The sequence below is a fragment of the Mustela nivalis genome (assembly GCF_964662115.1).
Source record: "Mustela nivalis genome assembly, chromosome: 15".
Lineage (NCBI taxonomy): Eukaryota > Metazoa > Chordata > Mammalia > Carnivora > Mustelidae > Mustela > Mustela nivalis.
The window spans coordinates 49,177,234-49,191,596 of NC_139034.1; positions in this window are offsets into that span (position 1 = coordinate 49,177,234).

Genomic DNA, 14,363 nt, shown 5'->3' on the forward strand with positions numbered 1-14,363 from the left:
TTTTGTGATCTTCAGAGAATTTTGAGAAAGCGAGTGTGCAAGGTGGGGGCAGAGGGAAGAGGGAGAGGGAGAGAGAAAGTATCTTACGGTTCAAACTCACAGCCCTGAGATCATGACGTGAGCCAGTATCAAAATTCAGATGTTTACCTGACTTAGCTGCCAGGTGCCCCTGTACTTTTAATTTTTTTTTTTTTTTTTTTTTAGAACCTTCATACCATTTTCCACAGTGGCTGTAAGAGTTTGCATTCCCACCAACAGTGCACCAGGGTTCCTTTTTCTCTCTGTCCTCAAAAACACTCATTTCTTTTATTTTTTTATTTTAGGCATTCTGACACGTGTGAGGTAGTATCTCATTGTAGTTTTGATTGACATTTCCCTGATGATTAATGATGTTGAGCATCTTTTCATGTATCTGTTGACTATCTGGATGTTTTCTTTGGAAAAATGTCTGTTTTGATTGGATTATTTGTATGTTTTGTGTTGAGCTTTGTAAGCCCTTTATACATTTTACATACTAACCCTTTATCAAATTTGTCATTTGCAAATATCTTCTCCCATTCTCTAGTTTTAGTTTTGCTGATTGTTTCCTTTGCTGTAGAGAAGCTTTTTGCTTTAATGTGGCCCCAATAGTTTATTTTTGCTTTTGTTTCCCTGGCATCAGGAGGCATATCTAGAAAAAAAAAAAAAAATGTCGCTACGTCTGTCAGAGAAATTACTGCTTTTGCTGTCTGCAAAGACTTTTATGGTTTCAGATCTCACATTTAGGTCTTTAATCCATTTTGAGTTTATTTTTCTGTATGGTGTAAAAAAGTGGTCCAGTTTCATTCTTTTGCATGTAGCTATCCCATTTTCCCAGCACTACTTGTTGAAGAGAATATGTTGTCTTTTGTTTTTTGTATTTTTTTTTTTCCCATTGTATACTCTGACCTACTGTGTTGAAGATTAATGAAACTTAAAATTGAGGGTTTATTTCTGGGCTCTCTATTCTATTCTATTGATTTATATGTCTATTTTTGGCATTGTGGAAGAATTTTGAGGTATAAGCTCAGTCATTTCTTAGCTTTCCTCACTGCTAGCCAAAGATGCATTTTAGATAGGTTTTCTAAATTGTTTTACAATAGATTCATTTGATTTCCAACATCAATAGTTTGCTGATTATGTGTCATTAAGCATTCTCCTTCTTTGTCTATATTTACTATAAACACAGAAGAAGAGGGGTGTCTGGGTAGCTCAGTTGGTTAAGCATCCAAATCTAGATTTTGGACCAGGTTACAATCTCAGGGTCACGAGATTAAGCCTCATGCTGGGCTCTGTGCTCCACAGGGGTCTGCTTAGGATTCTCTCTCCCCCTTTCATGCTCTCTCTTTCTCTCTCTCTCTCTCCAATAAATAAATATATATATTATTAAAACAAAGAAATTTATAAATAAAATTTGTTTATTTTTGTTATAAAATTGTATTATTATATTTGATTTTCTGGATATAGTAAGATTGTATGTATCCAATTTTCTTTTTAAGTAATTTTTCTTCTTTCTTTTTTAAAAAAATATTTTATTTATTGATTTGACAGAGATCACAAGTAGGCAGAGAGTCAGGTAGAGAGAGAGGGGGAAGCAGGCTCCCTGCTGAGCAGAGAGCTTGATGTGGGACTCGATCCTAAGATCCTGAGATCACAACCTCAGCTGAAGGCAAAGGCCTAACCCACTGAGCCACCCAGGCGCCCTTTTATTTCGTTTTTACATTGCACTATAAAAGTTTGTACTTTTAATGCTGTCTTGATATTCCATCATGCCAAAAGGTTTTAGAATTTATCTAACCATTTCTACTTGTTGAATAAATAGCTTGTTTCCCAACTCTCATTATAGGCATTGTAAAGTATATTAATGTATTTTGAAAAATATGAATCATTTAACATTTATCCAGTCCCAAATTTGTCCATTCATAATTATTCATGTTAACATGAACTTTCCTGCTTATACCTAACCTTAATCTTAAAGATAATCAAATCCATTTTAGAAGCTTAAAGATAAATACTAGTTTATTTATAGAAAAATACCAATTGAGGGCACCAGCAAAATGGCAGAGTAGGCAGCTCCAAGCTCTTCTCCTTCCACAGAAACATTGTAAAATAAGCAGAAACTGGCAGAGCTAACTTTGTCAGAATTCAGAAAAGGGTCAAAGGTATTCACTGGCCAAGTGAATGCTGACTTAAGTAAAAGGCAACTTGATAAGAGTAGGGAACTTTTGTGGTGTTTTTATTTGTTCTTGCTGCAACAGCATCCCAGTGCAGGAGGTTTGTCCAGGGAGGCAGAGGGACCAGAGGGGAATTAATTTGGGAAGTGTTGTGCCATGTCCTTTCTTACCTGTCTGGGGTCTACCTGAAGAACCTGGTGCTTGTCTCTGTTTTGTCTAACTGGAAGCTCAGGATGGAAAAGAGGAATTGCTCAAAAATAGCGCAAGTAGATCAGAAGACTTGTAGTCACCTACTGTGAAAAGAAATTATAATGGAAATAAGACCACTTAATGCCTGAAAGAAAAAAAAATGGTGAAAATTTCTTTGTGAAATTATGGCATTCAAATGTATCCATGCACAAGGGAGAATTCAGAAGGTCATATACATGCCTAGGCTAGACAAAAGAAAAACCTAAACTCCCCCTTGGGCTGATACCTAGGCTCAGTGGAAGTCTAAGAATAGAATGAGTGCTTCAACACAGAGCTTACCTATAAACATTGGGAGAAATGTTTGCTTAATTCCCCCCCCCCCCCACGGAGAATACAACAGAAAGCTACTAGATCTAATAAACAAATACATCAACATTGTAGGGTATAAGATCAACACACTAAGACCAGTTGTGTCTTTATGTACCAGCAATAAACAATGTAAGAAGGAATGTAAGAAAAGAATATTATCTTTATTAAAAAAAACAGTTTAGAAACAATAGTTTCTAAAATAATAAAATAGCTAGTAACAAATTTATTAAAAGAAATGAAAGGCTTGTAAATAATTTATGTTGTGATATGTAATGATTCTGAATTCATGAATAATTGATATTGTTCTACCCAAAGCAATCCACAGTTTCAATCTAATTCATATTAAAATTTCAACATTTTTTGGTGAAATCAAAAAGCCAATCATCAAATTTACATGGAGTTGCAAGGGGCTCAGAGAACCAAAATAATCAGAACAATGTCAGAAGATTCACATTTCCAGATCTCAAACTTTTTTTTAAAATATTTAATTTATTTGGGAGAGAGAGAGAGAAAGAGAGAGTAGACATAAGCAGGGGAGAAGCAGAGGGAAAGGAGAGAGAACCCCAAGCAGACTGCACACTGAGTGCAGAGCCCCCATACGGGCTTGATCCCAGACCCATGAGATCACCATCTGAGCTAAAAACAAAAGCTGGAGGCTCAACCAAATGAACCACCCATGTCCTCCCAATTTCAAAACTTGATACAAAGCTACAGTAATAAAAACAGTATTTCACTAGCATAAGAATAGACATATACACCCTGAAATATAACTGAGATTCCAGAAATAAAGCCACACTATACACCTTAAACTTACACAATGTTATATGTCAATTATACCTCAAAAAAAAAAAAAAAAGACCTAGAACTAAAGAACTAAAACTATAAAATCTTAGAAGAAAACACAGGGGTAGAACCTCCTGATGATGGATTTTGCAGTGGATTCTTCAATACATTATGAAAAGCAGGAGTAACAAAAGAAAAAAATATGCATACTAGACCTCATCAAAATAAAAAAGCTGTGTGTATCTAAGGACCTCATCAAAAAGTTACAATGCACACAACAGAATGGTAGGAAATATTTGTAAATAATTTATCTGTGAAGAGTTTAATATCCAGATTATATTAAAAAAACTTATACAACTCAACAATAAAAGGGCAAACTATTTAATGCCACTGAATTACAAACTTCAGATTGGTTGAAATGGAAGATATTATGGTGTATATATACATATATAGGGAATAGAACTGTAGCATATAGCACTGTAAACATCTTTTTTTCAAAAATTGTTTAAGTTCTTTTAGAGGGATATTATAGAATCAGATTTTAAATTGCTATGCACTGCACATTTGTGTGAGCTCATGTGTTATTTTCTATAAGGTACAAAAGAGAGCCAAGAACAGATTTTCAATTAAATGTGTAACTTCGTGGTGCCGAGGTGTCTCAGTTGGTTAAGTAGCTGACTTCGGCTTAGGTCATGATCCCAGGGTCATAGGATGAAACCCCAACACTGGGCTCCCTGCTCCTTGGAGATCCTGTTTCTCCCTCTGCCTATCACTCTGCCTACTTGCGCTCTCTCTCTGTCACATAAATAAATAAATCTTTTAAAAAATAAAACAAAAAATAAATACATTTGTAAATTCAAGGATCAGACTGCTAATGTCATGTTAAAATTTTGGGACTAACTCTTACTAGGCTGACATACTTCAGTTACTGTTGTTGTTTTTGTTGTTTTCAGTTTCTTCATCTGTGAAATACAGTTTTAAAAATGTCCATACAAAGGGCACCTGGGTGGCTCAGTGCGTTAAGCCTCTGCCTTTGGCTCTGGTCACAATCTCAGGGTCCTGGAATCGAGCCCCACATTGGGCTCTCTACTCGGCAGGGATCCTGCTTCCCTCTCTCTCTGCCTGCCTCTCTACTTGTGATCCCTCTCTCTCTGTCAAATAAATAAATAAAATATTTTTTTTAAATGTCCATACAAGATCATTTTAAGAATATAATAGCTTAACACATGCATAAACTTTAGGAGAGTACATAGCAAGCTCAAAAATGTTAGCCATTTGTGTATTTTCTGCATTTACACTAGAGGGTATTTTTAAGCTCTTGACAAAATATTCAGGAAAACAATACTATATTGACTTTCAATAAAGAAATTTCTATTAATATGCATATATGTAACAAGTTAACAAAATATAAAGTTTACTTAATTATCTGATAGATTTCAGCTCACTTATTTAGCTGATAATGTAAAATCATACTAGGGCAAAAAACTACCCCCTCGCATGCACTAACTTTTCTTAAAATCCTCATAAGCCTTCAGTCAATTTCACAATGTAAGTAATTTCTCAACTGTCTGAACAATATGGAACAAAACAAATAATGGATAAACATAAAGATAAAACAGATTCAGACGAGATCGGGCGCGTTCAGGGTGGTATGGCCGTAGACGATAAAACAGATTCATAAACCAATGAATTTATAATATACTTTGAGTCATACCTAGGAAACTTTAATGTTAAGACTTTATATTTCAGCAGTTTGAAAAACGAATATTGTTAGGCTCTTTTTTTTTTTAACATAGATTCATATAGTTCTTAGCAAGTTACCTCAGCTGAACAAATGGCAAAATGAGATCTCTGATAACTGAGCAATTTCACAACCTGCCGTGTTGCAGATGCACAAATCCTAACATATGCAGAATATAATCTTGCCAAACACAGAGACTCCTTGTTAATTACTTTTTTCCTCTGCAAGTTATATTTACATATTTACACTTTTTTTCAGGTTCTTCAACGGCTGAAGGTTTACTCCCTGGATACTATATCAATTTATTTTTCATCTATGTGTGATACTAACTTTAGAATTCTTTTTTTTTTTTTTTTTTGGAAAGTGTATTACTTTAGTCTTTAAAAACAATATTTTCATAGAAAATTAGTATTTGCTTGGTAATGTATAATGTGGTTAATGTATTGGAGTTGCTTTTGCAGTTTCCAAAAAAGTGATAGATTCTGTGTAGTTATGACCATAGTATTATAATTCTGGTGTGCTGTTTATGAAGAGATTTCTTTAAAAAGTTAGTAGTATATTGGGGCGCCTGGGTGGCTCAGTGGGTTAAGCCGCTGCCTTCGGCCCTTCGGCTCGGGTCATGATCTCAGGGTCCTGGGATCGAGTCCTGCATCGGGCTCTCTGCTCAGCAGGGGGCCTGCTTCCCTCTCTCTCTCTCTGCCTGCCTCTCCATCTACTTGTGATTTCTCTCTGTCAAATAAATAAATAAAATCTTTAAAAAAAAAAAAAGTTAGTAGTATACCATTTTAATATTTACCAATCACTTTTTGTACTCACAAGTTCTAATAGCATTCACTATCAAACATCTTTAAGATGTGCTAAAGATGTAAAATCATAGTGCCTGATTTCAAACTATACTACAAAGCTATAGTAGTCAAAACAGTGCGCTGTTTCATAAAAACAGACATATAGACATAAAAACAGACATATGAAACAGAGTAGAGGGCACCTGGGTGGCTCAGTGGGTTAAGCCGCTGCCTTCGGCTCAGGTCATGATCTCAGGATCCTGGGATCGAGTCCCATATCGGGCTCTCTGCTCAGCACGGAGCCTGCTTCCTCCTCTCTCTCTCTGCCTGACTCTCTGCCTACTTGTGATCTCTCTATGTGTTAAATAAATAAAATCTTTAAAAAAAAAAAAAAAACAGAGTAGAGGGCCCAGAAATAAAACCACACATACATGGCCAATTGCAGCCATCAATATACAATGGGGAAATGACAGACTCTTTAATAGATGATGTTGGGAAAACTGGACATCTGCAAGCAAAAGAATGCTTCTGAACCAAGATCTAATACCACATATAAATATTACTCAAAATCTATTAAAGACTTGGAAGGAAGACCTGCAACGTAAAACTCTTAGAAGAAAAGAAAGGCAGCAAGCTTTTTAACATTGGCCATGGCATTGAATTTTTGAATCTGACTCCAAAAGCAAATACAACAAAAGCAAAAAAAAAAAAAATCGACCTAAAAATCTGCACAGCAGAGGAAACCATCAACAAAATGAAGGGCAATTTATTATTTGGAAAATAAATATTTGCAAACCATATATAAAATAAGGGTTAATAATCAAAATATATGAAAAACTCATACAACTCAATAATGAAAAAACAAAACAAACAAAAAAAACAAAATAAAATAACATAAGAAATTTAAAAATGAGAAGACTAATAGATTTTTACCAACAAAGACACACAAAGGACTAACAGGCACAGGAAAATATGCTCAGTATCACTAAATTTTCAGAGAAAAGCAAATCAAAACCACAATGAGATATTACCTCACACCTGTTCTAATGGCTGAAATTAACAACATAGGAAACAACAGGTATGGGGGAGGATGTGCAGAAAAGGATACCCTTGTCCACTGCTGGTGGAAATGTAAATTAGTTTAACTACTATGGAAAACAGCCTGGAGTTTTTTCAAAAAATTAAAAATACATGTATCATATGATCCAGCAATTATACTACTGAGTATTTCTCTAAAGAAAACAAAAGTACTAATCTGAGAAGGTATGTGCACCCTTGTGTTTATTGCAGCATTATTTACAATAGCCAAGATAGGAAAACCACCTCAGTGCCCATCAATAGAAGGATGAATAAAGATGTGGTATGTATATACAATGGAACACTATTCATCCATAAAAAAGAATACAATCTTACCACTTGCAACAACAATATCTTGAGGAGAGTATTCTATGTGAAATATGTCAGACAGAGAAAGACAAAAACAGTATCATTTCACTTAAATGTGGAATCTAGAAAAACAAAAACAAAAACAAAAACAAAACAAAACAAATAAACCAAACAAAAACTCATAGATAAGAGAACAGATTGGTGGTTATCAGAGGGGAAAAGCAGGCAGCATGAGTGAGAAGGGTAGGAGGAGTCAACTGTATGATGATGAATCACAGCTAGACTTATTGCCATGATCAGTCTGTAGCATATATGAATATCAAATTATGTTGTACACCTGAAATTACTGTAATGTTACATATCAATATTTCCTGAATAATAAAAAAGAACATATGGAAATTCAGCATTATTAAATAGAATTAGCTGCTTAAAAAAGCCACTGTAGGGCACCTGGGTGGCTCAGTGGGTTAAAGCCTCTGCCTTTGGCTCAGGTCATGATCTCAGGGTCTTAGGATCAAGCCACACAATGGCTCTGCTCATCGGGGATCCTGCTTCCTCCTCTTTCTCTGCCTGCCTCTCTGTCTACTTGTGATCTCTGTCAAAGAAATAGATAAAAACTTAAAAAAAAAAGTTCATTTCTAAAATAAAAAGCCACTGTAAGGTAGTTAAAGCCTTCACCTTAATTCCATAATGGAATGGCTAAAAAAATGCTTATAATTGTATCTAGAATATGCATCTAAAATAATATAAATATTTAAAATTGGTTTATTTACCTTACTTAAACAGAATTAGGTTATTTTAATGATGCATTAATTTTTTGAATACTTCAAGGATGCTTTAAGCTACCTTTTGTTTGTGTATCTGTGTGAGTTTGTAGTTTTTGCCAAAACTTAATAGCACATTACACTGTGATTTTTTCATAGAACAATCACAGAGAGGTCATCTTTGCCAAAATATTTTAGGGTTTCATCAATTTTCCCAAGGACTTCTCTCAGTTCTTTGATATTCAAATCATTCTTTTTTTGAAGCACATATTCTATCATCATCCTTGCCAATATTATTCTTCAATTTTTAACCAGTCTAACTCTGCTACAACCTCATTTGTCAAAGCCCTTCTTTGCTTGTGAGTCAAGAAATTCTAACTTTACTTCATTGGCTTTATGAAATCATGCAGTTTTTGCAAGATTGCAATTTCACTTTGTATTATACTGTATGGCTTTGTCAGGTACATAACACATCCTAAAACCAAAAGGAAAATGACTGAAAAAGCTGTTGCTCAGTGTATTGGGATAAATATTTTTGGGAATAAGAAGGCAATTTGAGGTGGAAACCAGTTAAATTGGTAGTATTAGTAAATAATGTCATGTTATGACAACTTTTGTTCTGTAATAAAATTGTAAATAATGACTCCCTGGGTACTAAATAATTCCTGCATATCTGGAAACTTAAGTAGAATCATCAAAGTTTGATTTATCAGTTTTTTTTTTTTTTGGATGATAAAATCACTAATGACATCTAAAAGACCTTCAACTCTTTCTTACAATGGCTAGTGTGGAAGGCACCTTTGCTTGTCATGGAAATTTTGAAGATGTCTGTGAAATCTAGTAGTTGTGCATTATATGTTTATGTATAATATTTCTGGAGAATGGTCAACCATCCTTTATTTGAATACCAATCCTCAAGTGCTATTTATTACCCAAAGTATTAGGCCATTTTATTTTTAATTTTTCACTGTTAGAAAATACACACATTTTTTTTTGAAAATACACACATTTTTTTCCCATTTTTGAAAGCAGACTGCCCTAAATACATTCCTTTGTTGATTCTAGTCAAGAATTCTGAACCAATGCAAACTAAGTCAAATTTCCATTTTATAAATCAATATTTTGTATTTTATATATCATATAAAAAGCTCACAATCTGATACACTTTAGGTGTAGTTTCTTCCAGGCTAAAATTTTTCACTTCCTAGTATCATTCCTCATGACATCTTTATGCCCTATTGTTACAAGGTCTGGATTCAATTTGGTTGTAGATGTCCATCTTAAAATGAGGTATCCAGAACTAATCAAGTCTGTTAAAAGACATCCCTCAAGGGTATAAAAGGCTTGGACCATTTTGTGATGGTTCTCTCAGAGAATAAAACATTCTTATTTTCTAAAGTTCCTGCTTGTGCTGCAACTGACAAGGGGTGATCTATTACAACCCTCTCTTAAGGTGACTTATGCCTCATGTCATTTCTCTTACCTCAAATCCTACTTGAGAAAAAGGAGAGTGTCTTTTTTGAAATGACTACATCTTATCTCTACTGCCACACTCTGTCTCTTTTTAATCGGTTTATGTCTGTAAAGCTCTGAGGTACATTACACATATGTATTATGCAAGTGTACCAATAAAATTTTTCCTAACAACATCTAGTCATGAAGTAATGCTTATACTCTCTCTAATTTAATGATAGGAATTTAAATTTTTAAGATTTTATATGATTTATATACCCTAAAAAATTCTCCATTCCTAAAAGTGGATCATAGTTTTCTCATATTTCCTAATTAAAGTCTGATTTAAATATGTTTTCTGGAAAAGAACAAGAATGATAACACACATTCTCTTAATTTAAAAATTATTTGAATTTCTGAATTTTTATTTAAAAAATTACATAGACCACATAGAGTAAGAAGAGTATAGAAGTGAGGCAATTATAATTGCAAAAAAAGTGAGCCCAGGGCACCCAATATCAATAAGCAAACAGAGTACCTGAACTCACAGAATTTAGATTGTAAAGGGGGAGAGAATAAAAATTGTTTTAATTTGTAATAAATATTATAAAAATATAAAATATAAACAGAAATGGAAAAATAATCAAGTAGTATATTGATTATTAACTTTTACTAGGATCCTCAAACATTATTTCACTAGGAAACACTCAGTTGAAATCTAAATAATGACCAATATCTAGTCCCAGATGCATATTCTAGAAATAAAGTGAGTGTTTGTATAACTATCTAATCTCAGCTTTTGAGAGATCATCAAATTTCTGTGGAGAAGAAATCTAACAAAATGAAACTCTAGACTCGGAAAAAAATGTTATTCAAGATTGAGAATAAACTAAAAATATATTTATGTGAACTAAATTGGGAGGTTTACCACTCAAGGATACTGGAAAAATAATTACACCTATTCTTAGGAACAAGGTGAAATACTGAATATATAGACAGTGGCCAGACCATATATGAGATTGGAACTCCAACCCACGTATTCTACAGCAACCATTTCAGAAAACCAAATGACAATTTATGGAGCATTTTGCCTAGAATGGTCAACACCTGATCACCAGCTACCAGCTTGCTTATATTTTGCCTCTACTTCTAATAAAGTACAAAGCAGATAAACACTTCTCCTTTGTCTTCTTCCATCTTCCACATGCCAACAATTTCCAAAGAAAACACACCTGAGGTCTTCCTCTTTTTTTTTTTTTCTTTTCATTATAATTTCTGCCTATTCCCTGCTTTGAGTGTCTGCCAAAGCAAATGGTGATAGTTGACTCACTTCCCATGGTAACCTCCACTAAGTAGTCTCTGCTTATCTCAACTGTATGATTCTAGTTTATTTTCAGCAAAGAAATAAGAAATTTAACAGAGGAGCTTCTGGGTGGCTCAGTCGTTAAGCATCTGCCTTCGGCTCAGGTCATGATCCTAGGGTCCTGGGATCCAGCCCTACACTGAGTTCCCTGCTCAGTGGGAAGCTTGCTTTTCCCTCTCCCAATCCTTTTGCCTGTGTTCCCTCTGTCTTTGTGTCTCTCTGTGTCAAATAAATAAATAAAATCTTAAAAAAGAAAAAGAAAAAAGAAATTTAACACAGACATATCAAGGGATGAAAGAAGGAATAGTCAACAGGGACTGTTACAGACAGAGACAAAGTAAAATATGTGCTGTTAATAGAATAATCGAAATAATTATATTAACTAAGAGAATTTATAAAAAAAAAGGCTGAACTAGAATTCAAGATGGTAATAATATTTAGCAATTTAAACATTTATATTCAAAAAAATTATTTTCACAGCTTATGAAACACTTGAATAAAAAGGAGTTGAAAGTACAAAAATTTAAACAATCCAATCAATAGCAGAAAAGAGTACAGGTACAGATAGCGATTTAGCTGAACCATGGAAATATGTGAAAACGCGAAGAGCTGAGGTTGTTTGTAAGAGTCTTATTTGTTTTTGTTTTTCCTTCTCCTTTAAAGAATTGGATATTTCTGTTTGCACATTTATCACAATTCCGTGGATGTTAGTACTCTTCCTTCTCACCATTGATGACCATGTCAGTTTACTTTTTGCAACATTCATCCTTCATTTATAAGTAGATTTCACTTGGACTTGACAAGTACATGTGAGAGAGAACAGTTACTATAATGTCCATTATTATATAGATGAGAGTCCTAAGCTATATCTAATTTAAGCAAATCCTGTAAATGTTTAAATAACACAAATTGCTATTAGTAGACTAGTTCCTAGTTCCCTGGTAGATCTTAATACACTATCTAGTATTCTTTCCAGCATCAGTTTCTCCCAAGTTGACTGTCAATGAATCATATGCATTATTCTTGAAACAAAGAAGACTAAGAGCAAGAAATCTTCAGTATACTAGGAACTTAAAGAACAGTCTCCGTATTGAAAGAAAGTGGCAGTTTAACATTATGATTCAATTAGAAAAATTCCGTATTAGCATTATGAAAGTCAGTAGAGACAGTGTTGCCAGTGACATCCACCAGCATGTTAATCAGACATGATCTGATTGTCCCAAGCACTTCTTGCCCCTGTTGAACTTGATCCTTTGCCCAAATGTTATTTAAAGAAAAGAATGCTGGTATAAGCACTACAAACCTTGCAAATTGCAAAGTGGATAATTCAATCTTGAGACAGCCTCTCAAAGCAATATTCTTTCATAGACAGGTGATGGGACTATTTCCATAGTTTATGCATATTTTAAAGTGAAATTTTATTTTTTGAACTTACCAGCGTTCTTCTTACCACAAATATGCATTTTACTTTGTTTTTAGCCTAAAAATATGTATTTTGCTACGTATAATCTGTTTAATCTGTACCTATTTTATTGAGAGGTTTATCATACTTAAAATACTGTATTAGAAATAACTTAATTCCAAGTTAATTTTAAAAAATTACATCTTTGCATCAAAATTATTAAGTTTAAACTTTAAATTCAGTATTTCAGGCTATCGATGTTATTATTTTTTCTTGAGATATTATTTACATACAATATTATGTAGTTTTAGGCGTACAACTAGTGATCTAGCATTTGTGTACATTGTGAAATAGTCACCACAATAAGTATAGTTGAAATCTGTCACCTTACAGTTAATACAATATTATTGACTATATTTTCTATGCTCTACATTATACATCATGACTTATTTGTTTTATAAATGGTTTGTAATTCTTAATCCCCTTCACGCATATTGCCACCCTCCACAACCCATTCCCCTCTGGCAATCATATCTGTTTTCTGTATCTATGAATGTAGATTTTATTTCATCTGTTTTGTTTTTTAGATTTCACATGTAGGTGAAATCATATGTATTTGTCTTTCTCTGACTAATTTCACATGGAACAATACCCCCAAGATCCATCCTTGTTGCAAAAGGCAAGATTTCACTCCTTTTTTATGGTTAAGTAGTATTCCATCTTCTTGTGTGTATGTCACATCTTTATCCATTTATCCATCAAAGGACGCTTAGCCTGTTTCCCTACCTTGGTTCTTATAAATAATCTGCACTGAAAAAAGGGGCACCTATAGCTTTTCAAATAAGTGTGTTTTTTTGTTTTTTTTGTTTTTTTGGTTTTTTTTAATACATACTTAGGAGTGGAATTGCTGGCTTATATGGTAGCTCTATCTGTAATCTCCTGAGGAACATCCAAACTGTTTTCCATAGTGCTGCACCAGTTTACATTTCCACTAATAGTGTACATGGGCTCCCTTAACACCACATCCTCTCCAACACTTGTTTTTTGCCTTTTTGTAATAGTCATTCTGACCTATGTAAGGTAATATTGCATTTTTTAAAAATTCTGTTTATTTATTTGATAGAGATCACAAGTAGGCAGAGAGGCAGGCAGAGAGAGAAGGGGGGAAGCAGGCTCCCTGCTGAGCAGAGAGCCCAATGCGGGGCTTGATTCCAGGACCCTGAGATCACAACCTGAGCCAAAGGCAGAGGCTGAGCCATCCAGGTGAGCCTTGCATTGTAGTTTAGATTTGCATTTTCCTAATGATTGGTGATATTGAGCATCTTTTTTCTGTGCCTGTTGACCATTTCTGTGTCTTCTTTGGAAAAATATTTATTAGATCCTCTGGTATTTTTTACATTACATTTTTTGTTGTTGTTGTATTATATGCATTCTTTATGTATTTTAGATATGAACTCAGTTAAGGCTTCCATACAAATGCTTATGATTCTGGTGGATGGGTGCAGCCTCATAAGTAAGTTTCTCTTTCAAATTAAAACTGCTACCTACCAACCTGGAGAGGTCTGAATCTGAACTCTTCTTGTTCTTTCTTTTTGTACATGGATTTGTTTCCATTTATACTGGAAAGCTCCTGAAGAGGTTGTAAATCAACAGCAGGACATATTAAACAGTAATGAAGAAGAGAAATTTAGACTTTACCTTTATGGATGTATGTTATGATTTCAAAAAAAATCTAAAGCATCATCATTTTTAACTACTTTAATAAGACTGCACTATTAAATAAATGTCAGCCATCTCACCCAGTGAACATGAGAAATAAATACATACTTTTTGAGCATTCAGTTATTATATATTCATATATGAATGTAATATTTTTCTGAAGTGAATGGATATAAAATCCATATTTGCTTTCTGTTTTTGGAAATTTAATACTATAT